An 11,473-nucleotide genomic window follows, 5' to 3' on the forward strand; every position below is an offset into this window, starting at 1 on the left:
CAACTAATAAACAAGTACATAAAAGCTAGCACATGTCATCTTTTTGGTTTCTTCTTTTATTTATTAGCAGCACGAGCTGCGTGTCTCTCCTCCTTTTATATATATATATATATATATATATATATATATATATAACTTGACTTTGATTTTTGTAGTGTCTTTTGTTTTAGTGCTAGCGGCATTTTTTACTTGAGAGCTCGCGGCTTGTCCAATTGAACTTGTCGCGAGCTCTTTGAAGTAGAGCTGGCGGCATGTGCCGTGAGCTCTATTAGGTGGGGGGCTCGCGGCACATGCCACAAGCTCCTTTAATTATTTTTAATTATTATATATATTTTTAAATATTGTATATATTTTTTTTAATTTTATTTATTATTATTATTATTATTATTATTATAATATTAATAAAAAATCTATTATTTTGATAAATTTTGTTATTTTGTTATTGTTTTTATTATTATTATTATTACTTATTTTAAATTGACAAATACATAAATAATAAAACTTATTACAAATGTATACTTATCTTTTTTTTCATGATTATGTTCGTAGGCTTCTTTTTCTATCTTCTTCCATCTTTCTCTATGCCTAGAACACGTTTCCCTTTGAAGATGCATTATGGTGAGCTTGGAAGGACTACAACAAATAAAAGATCATTGCACATAAAAGAAAGAATAATGATTCCGAATTAGTTGCTCTCAAGAAAATTAGAGTAGGAAAGAGTGGTGAAGTTCCCCTTGTCCCTGAAAACTAGGAATATGAGATTATTAGAGAAAGAGGAGAAGATTATTTTTGGGACGAAGTTCATACCAGACAGGTTGACGAACATCCCTCTGAGCTTGTTGGATATTATTGGAATCGCCTATACTTAGAAGCACCTCATCATAAAAGAAGTGGTATTCTAGGATTATCTATTCTGAAGTTCAGGTTTGAGCGTGGTGAGTTTCCTTTTTCTACTACTAAGCTAGGCTCTAATTCTCAATATATTCATCGTTCGGATGAGAGGGTAAATAAGGTGTTAAAGAATCCTACTTATGTTAAACTTCTCTCTTCTGCTGGGATACTTGATGCTACATGTGTCACTTCTAAGCTCAATATTCGTAGAGAAAAATGATGGATGTATAGTGTGCTATTTTTGCAAGGTGGAGCACTTTTTCTCATACTATGATTACGGTATGGGGGGAATTTACCTTCACTCTAGAAGATGTATATGTTCTCTTGGAACTTCGTTGTATAGGAAAACATGATTTTCACTCTATTACGCTTTCTGAAGAAGAGGTATGTATTCGAGACTTTTTCTTTGATTTACTTAAGAGTTTGAGTAAAACTTTGAAGGTTGCACGATTCTACAATTGGATAGGTTTTTTTACAAAAAGTTCAATGCTAAAGGAATTGAAATTGGTTCTCTTGAGTACCCAGACCATAAGCATGAGCTAGTGGCTTTAATAATCTTTTGGTTGGCACGACACACACTTCCAAAGTGTCTAGATGATGGTATCTCTTTAGCAGTTGTTCCTTTAGCAATAAAAATTGTTAAGGGAATACGTTTTCCTCTTACTCTACTATATTTAGGATCACTATATAAGACGTTGACTTGTACCAACTCAAAACTGTCGAGTCAGCTGGGCGTTACAAAGTTTTGACTTATGTGGATGCTTCCTTCATTCAGATGTGCCTATGGGAAAGGTTTGGTACTTGTGCTCCTATGCCTAATGTATATCCTTTTGCATCTTTTTCTGTGAATAACCCTTTATCCAGAACAACTATAGAGCTTGGGCATGGCATGATCGATTACTAAGGGGTAATGTTCTTGAAGTGATGGATGTTACAAAAGAATTCAATCCCAAACCTTATGTGTAGCTTATAAATGGATTTGGTGATCCTGCAATTTATTATGACCTTTACCCTCTATAATCTGAAAGAATGAGTTCACAAGGTATTAACTTTTGTGTATAGGTTCATAGTTCCCAATTGCCTTATATGATTGAGAGTTCTAGTTCTAGTGGAGATAGAGACTTTTATTCTGTCGAGGTGTATTCTCCTTATAGAGTGGCACGTCAATTTGGATTTGACCAACCAGCTCCACTTGACTTTTCTTCGTCTATCAGCTTTTCTTCTTGTGTTTCTTCATTTCTCATGGTAGGACTTCTACTCCGTTTAGATAAACTTAGAGTTGTACTATCTCAACTTTTGATAGAGTTGGTATCCATACTTCTAGATGGTTTGCTTATTGGAGAGAGTGTCTTGGAGAATGGAGATCTTTTACTATGCCATTAACTAATCCCAAAGCTCATCTCTACACTCATGTAAGTAATAGTAATGTATCCTTAGGCTTGATTTCTCTTAAAAGAAAGAAAAATATAATTGAAGAAGAAGATGCTGCACCTTATGCTCTTATTCGACAAACAAAAGATAAACACACTTATCAAAAAGTAAGTTTGTCTTTTGTTTTTTTTCTACATTTTTTTATTTCCTCATTTTATTTGTTATTGTTTTTTTTAAGGAGAATCAACTACAACAGTAAACTTAATTCAGTTGAAAAGGAAGAAACTTCTGAATTAGAGACTGAGGAGGAATCATGTGACTCTGAACGTAGTGATGAATCTGATGATGAATCAGTTGATGTTGATAAAGCTGAAGTTGAGGGTGAACGAACCCTTTTCGATGATATCATTGACTTGGATGTTCTATTTCCAAATCATGTTCAGAGCTATACTTTGAACCAAGTATAAACATATCACTATGTTACTCCGATTGATGTTGTTCCATTTTTTTTTTTTTGAAGTTAAGATTATTCTTACTTCCAAGTTATTCGAGATGAGGTTGTTCCTGACATTGAGGCTATTTCTGCTGTTCAAGTTGTCCCTGAGGCTACTCTAAATGTTGAGGTTATTCATGATGTTGGAGTTGCTACTGATGATGCTAGAGCTATTTCAATTAATCCTCGTGCTTCTTCTTCCCCAGTGCTAGAACACAAAGATGCCAGTAGTGTTTCTGGCACTCAAGTAGCACATATTGAACAAAGTGGTAAGAAAGTTGACTTTCATGGTTTTAAAGTTTCATTGGAATATGTGGCATACTTGGAGCATGTGTTCAATATAGAGGGAGAGTTTTGGAGTACCTCTTTTGTAAAGAACGTGGACGTCATTTGCTTAATGATGGAAGTGTTGGGTAAAGCTTTAGCCATTTCCCATGCTCAATTAATGAATACTTCACTAGAGGAATTGCAACAAATGTTACGGGATTTCGATGATGCTTGTAACTTTGGATTCAAGCTTGAGTGCCTCAGTGATTGTAGATCTAAAGCCAAGGTTTTTCTCAACAAAGTATTCCTTTGAAAATGAGTTAGAAGACATTGCAGCGAAGATAGCTTCACTGAAAAAACGTGAAGCTAAAGTACGAGAACAATTAGGTGTATTTGCCAATAATAACTCTTCTCTATGGAGTATGTAATTGGCTTGTCTTTTGCTTTTCCTTTACTCTTTTTGAAAGCTCATTTGAGTTAGTACTTCACTATTGATATATCATATTTCTTTTTCTTTTGCAATAATAATAATAATGCTATACGCTTGTTGCGTACTTATTCACATTTCATATTATTGTATGCGGCCAAGGGTAATTCTCAACTTTTCATCAAGGAGATTAACTTTAACTTGACGTGAAGGTGATTATTTCATCCCTTTAAATAAGCAAGTATAAGAGTTGTGGCCAATTTATGAGTACTAATCTAAGGCCAAAGATGAACGATGAAGCTTGCGGCCAATAACATAATATCATTATAGCCAAATTATGAGCGATAAAGCTAGTGGTTAAAACGTTAATGATAAATTATGATCAAAGATTGAGCAATATAGCTTTCGACCAATAATATAATATAATTGTAGCCAAGATATAAGTAATGAAGCTAGCGACTAAAGTATAAATAGTAAAACACAACCAATATAAAAACGGTGAAGCTACGACCAGAATGCTTTTCATTACGAAGAAGTAAATCATGAATTTTGCACACAACAAAAAGTGGAGTTAGAATCTCATACATGATACTTCTTTATATATTGAAAATTGATTGGAGCAGTGATGGCGTTGTTCTTTGAATTTATCAATCTACAATATCCACTTTCATTCACCTCATGAACAATATATGGTCTTTCTCATTTTGGGCTGAATTTAGAAGGTGGGGTTCTTTTTCTAATATGCTTAGCTGCGCGTAGTACCAAATCACCTTCTTCAAAATTCTTCCTCTTCACTAGTTTGTCATAGGCTCTACTCAACCTCCTTTAATAGAGTGATAAATTCTTTTTTGCTCTGTTTTTTCTTTCCTCTAGCGCTTCCAATTCTAACATCAGGAGATTATCATTATCAAGTTCAGCGTCTAAGGCTAATCTTGTAGACGAAACTTGAATTTTCACAAGTAATATTGCCTTTGTTCCATATACTAGTGAAAAAGGAGTTGCCTTCGTAGGTCCACGCTTAGAAGTCCTATATGCCCATAATGCTACTGGAAGTGCATAATGCCACATCTTTGGTTCTTTATGCACTATTCTACTAAGTACTTTTAATAAAGTCTTGTTAGTAACTTCAGCTTGACCATTTCCTTTCGGGTAGTACGGAGTAAACTTCACATGATCCACATCCTAAAGGGCAAGTAATTCCCTTACACTAGCATTAATGTATGGAGTACCATTATTTGAAAGAATACATCTAGGTATGCCAAACTTGCAAATGAAGTTTTCCTTGATGAAATTTACCACACCCGGACCAGTTGTATTCTTTAAAGAAATAGCTTCCACCCATTTAGTAAAGCACTCTGTTGCTACTAATATTCAAGTATATCCTTTAGAAGGAAGATTGATAGGTCCAATCAAATTAAACGCCCAAGTATGGAATGGCCATGGAGTAATGACTCTATGAAGTTTTACAGTCGGAGCATGTATAGCATTCCCATAAATCTGACATGTATGACACTTCCTTGCATAATTCACTGCATCTGCTTCCATAGTAGGCCAATAATACCCAAAAACTAAATGCTTTTGATAAAGCTTCCTTTCACCTTCATGTTCTCTGTTACTACTTGCATGCACATCTTCCAACAATGGATTGACATCAGCTAGGGAAACACACTTCAATGGTGTTCCAGTAAATGAGAGTCTGAACAAGTCATTTCCTGTAAGGAAAAAACGTTGAGCTCTTCTTTTGAGTTGTCTTGCATCTTGAAAGTTAACTAGTAATATTCCATTTTGGAGAAAATCAATATAAGGCCTACGCTAATCTCCAGCATTTCCCATAAAATTGCACTATTGTACATCTGGTGGTTCAAAACATCTAGTGCAAGCCTTTTAAAGCTATAAAACATTTTTGGACATAGATGGCCAACAATATCCTGCTCTTTGGAGTAAGCGATGTAAAGGTGGTCTTTCCTTCCCACTCCATTGTTCATGGGCTATTCTCAATATTTCTTTTGCCTCTTCCTCATAAACACATCTTGCTAGAACTCCATTACTTTCTTTGTGGTAAAGTGTACCATGAATCAAAATGTAGAGCTTCAAGTGCGGAATAACAGTAGAACTTGGATTAAACAGCTATTCTATGATAGGTTTTCACGAATCCTCGTCTTCATAAATTGGACGTTGTAATAGCTCATTCGATGAACATGCGATAGTCCTCTTGAGTACAGCTACAGGAATACTTTTTTCTTTCTCTGGAATATGGATTTTAGAAGCCAATGTAGCAAATGCATCTATATAATGGTTCGTTGTACTTAGAGTATGCTCACATTCATCGCTTGAAATTTCTCTAATAAAGACTGAATAAGAGTTCTATAAAAAGCAAGCATAAGCTCTTTCAAGGAAAACTCACCATTAGTTTGCTTTACAATAAGATTAGAATCTTGATGAGTGCAAAGATTGTTTACTTCAATTGTTGTAATTGCATACAACCCCAAAACTAGTGCTTCATACTCAGCTTGATTGTTTGTGCACGGGAAATCTAGCTTGAAAGCCAAAGAAATAGGTTCTTTACCTAACTTTAAGGAGTTTAATTCTAAACCTGAAATCAAGGATTTCCCATCTTTACTTGATGCTTCTAAGACACAAAGACCTTTTTCCTCTAAAGAGATGTGACTTCTACTCAAATGAGAGACAGTTAATTCAGAACTTTGTATCAAGGAATTATCTTTTCTACCAGGTGGAATAAAAACTATTTTGGACACCTCCTCTAAAATTGTTTGAAGAACCATTAAAGTATAAACTCCACTCCCTTTATTCTATATTCACTACACATACTTTTTCATGAAATTTAGCTGGAATGGCATCAGGAATAACTTCTTCAAACTGAGATGGAAAACACGCTAACAAATCTGAAAGTGCTTGAGACTTGATAGCTTTTGGCTGAACAACTGATATATCAAATTCTCCCAATAAAGAAGCCACTTTGCTATTCTTCTAGATAAAGTCGGCTTAGAAAGTTAAAACTTGATGGGATTTGACTTATCACGATTATGAGCTTGTGTGCCAAAAAATAATGTCGAACTTTTGAGTTACGTACATTAAAGCAAGACAGTACTTTGCCATAGGTGGATAGTTTAACTCATTTTCGTGTAAGCATCTACTAAGGTAGTACATAGGTTTTTCTTTTCCATCCATTTCATATACAAGTAAGGCACCAATTAAATATGGAGTAGAAGTAAAATACAACATCATTGACTCTTCTTTGATAGGCATGATCATCGTTGTAAGAGAAGTAAGAATCTTCTTAATCTTCTTAAATGCTTGTTGTTGTGGTTCACCCCATGTGAATGGAACACCTTTCTTAAGCAAGACTTGGAAAGGCATAATGATTTCTCCTAAAGCTAGAATGAATCTCCTAATATAAGAGACTTTTCCCAACAAGCTTTTGAGTTGTTTTTGATTCACCGGAGATGACATGGATTGAATAGCCTTTATTTTTGCAGGATCAACATCTATACCTTTTTTGTGAACCACAAAACCCAAGAATTTCCCAACTGTTACTCCAAATGCACATTTTAAAGGATTCATGCAGAAAATATACTTTCTACATCGTTCAAATATTCTCTTCAAGTCTTCAAAATGATCAGAAGCCTTCTTGGATTTCACCACTATATCATCCATATAATCTTCCATACAATCATGCATCATGTCATGAAAGAAACTATCATGGCACGTTGATAGGTTGCACCCATATTCTTTAATCCAAATGGCATTACAATGTAGTAGAAATTACCAAATAGAGTTTTGAAAGCTGTTTTCTCTACATCTTCTTGTGCCATCTTTATTTGATTGTATCCACTAAACACATCCATGAAGGAAAACATCTCATGACCAGCTGTAGCATCCACTAAAGTATCAATATTAGGAAGAGGAAAATCATCTTTTGGGCCTACCTTATTCAAATCTCTGAAATCTACACACACTCGAATTGTTCCATTCTTCTTTTTCATAAGAACTACATTCGCTAGCCAAGTAAGATAATGTATGGGTTTGATGAATTCAACCTTGAGGAGTTTATTAGTCTCCTCATTTACCTAGCTCTTTATCTAATGATGGAATACACAAGCATGTTGCTTCACTGGTTTACTTTGTGGAGAAATGTGTAACTCGTGAGTAATGAGATTTTCATCCAGTCCAAGCATCTGCTCATAAATCCAAGCAAACACATCTTAGAATTTTCTTAACAACTCAATTAGCACAACCCTTTGCTCACCAAAAATACTCTTGTTTATGAAGAGTGGCTTAGCTGTCTTTCCTTCGTCCACCAAATTTATTTTTTCCAACTCATCACCTTGAGGCTTGGGTTGATTTGGGAGTTGTTCCTTCGTGGGTAATGCTTCCTGTACTTTTTTCTTTTCTAGTTCCACTTGAAAACATGATGGTGATGTATCCGGTGGCTTCCAAAGTTTGGGATCAAGAGAAGATGTTTCCCCAGACCCCACGTCCCATCATAAGCAATACATAATTTTTCCATCTTCACGTGCATAAGAAGTTACACCATTATATGTCTTTTCTTCATTTACTTCTCTATATGTGGAAGTGTTTCCCTTTCTTCTTTTTCCACCTTGCTTTTTCTTCTTGCCACTACTCTTTGCCCTATTCCCAACATACTCTTCCCATCACTGAAGTGGAACATTGACATGTCTAGCAATAGTTGTTTCTCCATCTTCTGTTAGATCTTCAAAGAAAGAAGCCTCTGTATAACTCACCTCATGCCGTTCAAATGGAGCTTTAATGACTAGAATGAAAATCTCCTTCCCCTTTCAATGTCCTTTTATACATTGATGGCGTGAGGAAGGAACGATATTGTGCATGTGCAAAATTTTCTTCCAATTAGAGCATGATAAGCCATATTTGCATCAATAACATGAAAACATGTTTGATCTTGAATCGACCCCATCTTGAAGTTCACTGTCACTTACCCCAAAGTCATAATCTCTTTGTTATCAAAGGAAGTGATAGCCGTAGGACGACGTAAACTCTTCAAATCTATGTTTACAGCTTTCAAAGTGGATAGAGGTATGAGATTCATAGAGGAGCCATTATCAATGAATGTTCTCCTAATAGGATATCCATTGATAGTACTTTCTGTTTGGATGAGCCCTGCAGCCAATTGGGATTGGTTGAGGCTTGATTCCAATCATGCAATAGTATCATTCATGTTGAATGATTAGAGATTTTTCTTCATTAATAAAACATTAATTGTAATGAGTTATAAGTCTAATTGGATGAAGTCCATGAGATTAATATGCCTTGCAAGGAAACTGTAATGGGTTGCAGTTATGAGATTCCTATACATCAAAGCATAATCTCAAAATATTCATGGTCAATGTATCATTGAGACTGGACATCAATGATGCTTAGAGACTGGTATATTCTATGTTTCTTACTTTGGAAGTAAGCAATCGATCTCATAGATTGAAGTATAGAGATACTTGAAACTATAATATAGGTGCTTGCCTAGGAGAGCAAGTTCACTGAACATGACTCGCCATGAGAAGTGCATTTGGTAATACACTATAGTGTCTTTGCAACACTTTTCATGTATCAGTTGTGTAAATACTCCCTAGACTTGAGACACCATGTTGTCTTATGTGTGGAATGTTATGCATTGATTTCATCCTTATGGGTGCCTAACCAAGGATGCCAAAATAAGATGCTTTCGGGTATAGTATAAAGCATATGAAGGCAAATGAGTGGTCAAGATAGGAATCATTACCTCAAGTGTTTTAGAGGACATATCCTATCAGTTCTTGGTTAACATTACGTTATTGAAGTCCTTGTCTAAGGCGACATGGAGATTATGAAAAAGGTTTCGAAACTCTCTATAAAGCTAATGCTATAATTGCAGGAACAAATATGGACGTCAATAAGAGTAGACATTGTACCAAGCTCTTATCATCTCTGGGATATATGATGAGGGAATGAATTACATTGATAAACTATACACTAAAAGGTTGTCAAAGAACCCTTTGACTCTCCCAACAATTGGATGGCCATGATGCATTGCTAGATTTCAATCTTGGTCTATGGAATTGATTATAAACTAATTGATTGAAATTTATATTAATCAATTAAGTTATTAATCAATTCCATTGCCAACATGTTAGGAACTTAATGGGTCACACACAATGATTGCATTTGAATCAAATTGGGAGAGTGACGATTTAAGTTAAACTTAAATTACATGCTAGGTAATTAACTTCTATAAACTTAATTAAAATAGTTTAATTAAATTTTTTGCATAATTATAAATAGTTATAACTATAAGGCCTTGATTGCAAAATATAATAGAAATTAATTTTGATTTTAATTTCCAAAGACTTAATTAAAAGAGTTTAATTAAGTAATAGGCACAATATTATAATGTGTTATAATATTGAGGGCTTAATTGCAAAATTGAAATTATTTTAACCTAACTATATAAGTCATATTTTAACTATTTTCCATATGAGAGTTTTTCACAATTGAAGAAAATGTAGTTTTTGTCAGAAAAAGAAAAACGTTTTCTTTCTTTGCCACCACTCCCTTTGTATGAAAGAGAAAATTGCTTATGAAGCAATTTTCGAGAAAAGTTCGGCTAAGATTGTGAAAAACAAGAAAATGACAATTGTTGTCCTCTTTGCTAGCACAAAGTATAGTTAAAAACTCCTTCCTTTGTTAAAGGTTCAAGTGCAATCGTGTGTACTACCATTGGAGGCCAAACACTTGATTGGCTAGGGTTTTTGCTCCTTGTGGTGTTCGCGGGATTGCTTCGAAAAGTGCCATCGTGATTACGAAATTACATGGCAAGATAACTTTTTAAACAATAATTTATTTTGTGTTTTTATGTGTTAAATATCACCAAGATGATCCATGGGTGGAGGCATGTTTTGTTGTTTAGTTATAAAGTTTTTAATTTTCTTTTTGCTGCGTATTTTGAGCATGCAATCTATAGCCAAACCCATCACTTTTCACATAGAAAGGTTTATTATGATAAAGATAAGGTGTACACAAGTTTGCCTCTGTAAACATAATAACATTTCGATACGCACCAACTATCTTTCCCATAATCCGTCTTACTAGTTTACACTTCTCATACTGTTCTCCAACTGTTTGAACTAGTGATATAGCTGTTTCTTTCCTTGTTTCTTTTGAAAACCCAAGCTGGTCAAAGAAATGCTTGAAACTAGGTGTATTCATAAGTGAATTAGCAATCGAAGAAGTAACCATAGTAACTTCACTGGTATCATTGAGCTGGGTGTTAGAAGAAGAAGGGTCATCATGGTGATCATGAATTATTGCACTTACTTGCCCCTAGGATTTATGAATAGGAAGAGGGTTATTCTGGACTTTGTTATTTCCAATCAATACCTCTTCTGCTTGCACTCTTCAATGGAACATTCTCTGAAGGTTTCTATGTTCAGAAAGTGGATGACCAACTATTCGATGATAATCACAGTATCTTAGATTCGCCTTCTCCTTTGTTATTGGTGGTCGTGGAGTGTAAGGTAAGTTTATCTATCCATCCCTGACCCATTCTTGGAGGAGAGCTCTCACTCTATTTAAAGGTACTGAGAATGGTGGAGAAAAGTCATTCTCCTCATCTAGCCTTATCCTTGGGACACTTTTTCCAGGGTGTAAATTTATTCGGATTGGACCTTTTCTTTCTTTATCTTCTCCTTATATATCATTCACCATTGGGTATTCCTTTTACCAAAACGAGTGAGTCTTTTCTGTCTAAGAACTATATTATTGGTCTTTCGTTCAGCTTCTACCAATATAGCAAAGGTTGAAAAGGTAGATTTTCCAAGTGTAACCTGTATTCATCAAACATCCCCTGAATGCATATTTTTATCAGCTATTTCTCATCATGAGATTCTTGTATGTCCAACATCCTTTCTAAAACGTTGGATGTACTCCATTAGATCCTCCCTAGACTTTTGAAACTCTCTTTCAAGATCAATGAGAGTAACCAAACTTTTCCCCAA

This window comes from Theobroma cacao, chromosome 5 (genome assembly GCF_053813885.1).
Source record: "Theobroma cacao isolate CCN51 chromosome 5, ASM5381388v1, whole genome shotgun sequence".
Lineage (NCBI taxonomy): Eukaryota > Viridiplantae > Streptophyta > Magnoliopsida > Malvales > Malvaceae > Theobroma > Theobroma cacao.